Genomic DNA, 3961 nt, shown 5'->3' on the forward strand with positions numbered 1-3961 from the left:
AAGAATTCCTGTGGGTAGACTTGCAGTAGGTAAAATAAGAATTTGCATTGGTTGAAAATAATCAACATGAGTTCTCTGAGAGTAATGAATAGCTGTTCAACCTTAATCAGGGCCATATGACCCTCCAGTGTGAGATATGTAGGAGAAGATGGTTGAGTGTCTCCTTGTAAAATTTTAAAGAAAGGAGACAGTTCAGAGGTGGCAAGCTTATGGCAGGACACAGCCAATTTATATCCCCCAGTAATTAAGAGTTTTCTGATTATCTTCATGGATTCCTATTTTGGGAGAGGGGATAGTATGTCCCTTAATATCTTGCCCCCCAGGACCCAAGATAGGGACTAGAGGGCTGAAGCAGACAGTATGAGCACTGTAAATCAAAAATTTTGCTAAGACTCTGGAGCCACACTTGGCAGATAAAAACCATCAAGTAGAATCAATACTCCAACACCTTGAACCCCAACCAATACAAATCTTCTCCATGCCATGCTACACTGAGAAAACAGAAGGGTTTCTGCATTGCCAGACACCAGCTCGCTGCTTGGGAGATGTAGAGGAACAGGTGAGCAAATAAATGGCATGCAGTATTTCCAAAGCTACCTCTAGGATAAACCAGCATAGCCCCCTGGACAGACTGACCACTGCCCCACAAAAAAAAAACTGAATAATAAACAAGAAACTGAAAAGGAAAATGCACCAAAGGGAGTGGGGCACTCTGAGTGCACCAGAGAAAGGTGGAGGAGCAAAGAGCTGATCTCCACATGAACTTTCATTAAACAAAGACTCAAAAGGCAGAAGGGCCAACAGTGGGTGGGTGATAAGCCACTGCCTGAAATAGGACAGAAAGCAGTCCACAGAGCTCATCTCCTGAGCCAGTGAGCAACATCCAAAGTCAAATGATGTTGCAAAGTTGAAAAACAGTCAGCAAACCAGCATAACATGCTGACAGCAGAGAGCAGGCTGATGGATCTCTGACCTTGCCCAGAGAAAGGGCCTGAGGCAAAGAAACAAGCCCCCAAAAAATAACACAGCAAAAACCCAACTCCAAATCAGGTTAGCTTGTGGGCCACAGAGCTGATCTCTGGAACCTGATGACAAGCCACACCTCACTGAGTGAGGAGCTGACTAAGCAGCTGCCACTGAAAGAGGAAAAAAAAAGTGGTGAATCTACCCAACCACATGAAGAGACTAACACCGAACTTCTGCTTAAATACCAACACCAGGACTGGATGATGAATGAGTAACACCAGAACTACTAAGATTGAAATTCTATTGTTCCTGAACCTGAATTTTTTTATATGTGTTTGTTTGTTTTGAAACCTGTCTGTTTGTTCACCACCTCTCCCTGTTGATTTCTTTGGATCTCTCTTTTTTTTCTTTGTCTCTTTGATCTTTCTTTCTTTTTTTGTTATTTTTACTATTGTAAGTTAGCAAATACTAAATTGCACACAGACCAGGGACAGAAACAGCACCAAGTGGAGCAATGGGAAAATGAAAAAGGGATGGAAAGCATTCTTCCCCCAAAAATAAATTAATACAGGATTCAGAGGGAAATGAAGAAACTGGATATCCACTTGAGACTCCAACAAAACAAAGATAAACTATGCTAAGGAACCCAATGAAGCCCACAAGTACACTCTGAAAGAATAAATCCTGCAGGTAATCACTGAGAGTTTCATGGAGATATTACAAGACATGGTCAACTAAAACATACAAGAGGCACTCAAGAAATTGCAAGACAACCAAAATAAAGAATATGAGAAGACACAAAAACAGATAAATGAATCATAGGAGCCCTAAATAAATACTAAAGTGAAACAGAGAACACCATAAGTAGAAAAATAAATGAATTAAGGACAAAAATTGACAATTTTAAAGAAGTGACCCATGATATGGAAAACCTTAGAGAAAAGAATGAAATATAAATACAAAACACAATGGAATGCCACTCCAGCAGACTAGAACAAGGAGAAGACAGAATCTCAGAACTTGAAGATGAATAGAAATTAAAGGAAAAACTGAAGAACTATTACTCAAACAACTCAAGACCTAAGAAAGGAATATGGTAGAACACACAAACTCCATCAAAAGATCAAACCTAAGAATCATGGGCATTGAAGAAAGAGAAGAGGTGCAAGCAAAAGGGATTCATAATATGTTCAACAAAATAATAACAGAGGTTTCTGAAAGCTAGAGAAAACTATGTCCATCCAGGTACAGGAAGTCTCCAGGACACCAAACAGACTTGACCAAATATAACTACCCCATCACATATTACCATTAAAACAATAAGCACAGAGAATAGAGAAAGAATAATGAAGGCTGTAAGAGAGAAAAAACAAATAAAATACAAAAGTAAAACCATCAAAATCACAGCAGATTTCTAAATGGAAACATTAAAAACAAGAAGATCATGGAGTGAGGTATTCCAGGCACTGAATGAAAATAACTTCAATCCTAGGATACTGTACCCAGCAAAACTATCATTCAAAATAGATGAAGCAATAAAAGTCTTCCATGATAAGCAAAAACTAAAACAATATATGACCACCAGTGCACCACTACAAAAGATTCTTCAAGGAATTCTGCACACAGAAAATGAAGCAAACAAAACCAGGAAAGGAAAGGCAGTACCAAACCACAGGGGAGGAAAAGTCAAGAAAGTAGAGAGTAACATTGATTCAGCTGCACAAATCAAACCCTTAAAAAACAAAACAAGCAAATGAAAGGAATCACCACATACCTATCAATACTAACAATGAATGTTAATGGACATAATTCTCCCATCAAAAGACACTATTTGCCAAACTGGATTAAAAAGTAAGATCCAGCAATCTGTTTACAGGAGAGTGATCTCATTGTCAGAAACAAGAACAGGCTTAGGGTGAAAAGCTATAACAAGATTTACCAAGCCAATGGCCCCCAAAACAGGCAGGAGTACCAATACTTATCCTGGACAAAGTAGTCTTCAAACTTACATTGGTAAAAAGAGATAAAGAAGGACACTCCATACTAATAAAAGTGAAAATACACCAAAAGGAAATAACAATTATCAACCTATATAGACCTAAAGTCAATGCACTCAATTTCATTAAACATACAATAAAGAACCTAAACACATATATAGACTCCAACACATTGCTGGTGGGAGACTTTAATACCCCCTTCACCAACAGATAGGTCATACAAACAAAAACTCAAGAAAGAAATTCTAGAACTAAATCATACTATAGATCAAATGAACCTAGCTTATGTCTACAGAACATTTCATCCAACTTCTGCACAATATACATTCTTCTCAGCAGCCCATGGAAACTTCTCCAAAATTTGTCATATCTTAGGGCACAAAGCAAGCCTCAGCAAATATAAGAAAATAGAAATAATCCCGTGCATTCTATCTGATCACAATGCTTTAAAACTAGAAATCAATAACAAAAACAACAGTAAAAAACATGCAAACAATTGGCAGCTGAACAACACATTGCTGGATCAATGGGTCATTGATGAAATAAAAGAAGATATTAAAAGGTATCTGAAAGTTAATGATAATGAAAACACAAGGTGGCAGGATACAAAATCAACTTACAGAAATCATTAGCTTTCGTATACCCAAATAACAAACAAACTGAGAAAGAAGATATGGAAACAATTCCATTTACAATAGCTGAAAAAAAAATCAAATACCTAGGAGTAAAATTAACAAAGAATGTGAATGACATCCACAAGGAGAACTACAAACCCCTGAAGAAAGAGAAGGAGGAAGACTATAGAAGGTGGAGAGTTCTCCCGTGCTCATGGATTTTTAGAATCAACATAGTAAAAATGGCTATACTACCAAAAGCAATCTGCTTGTTTAATGCAATTCCCATCAAAATCCCAAAGACTTTCATCACAGAGATTTAAAAATCTACCCTAAAGTTAATTTGGAAACACAAGAGACCACAAATAGCCAAAGCAATCCTCA

Source organism: Castor canadensis, chromosome 8 (assembly GCF_047511655.1).
Source record: "Castor canadensis chromosome 8, mCasCan1.hap1v2, whole genome shotgun sequence".
Taxonomy (NCBI): domain Eukaryota; kingdom Metazoa; phylum Chordata; class Mammalia; order Rodentia; family Castoridae; genus Castor; species Castor canadensis.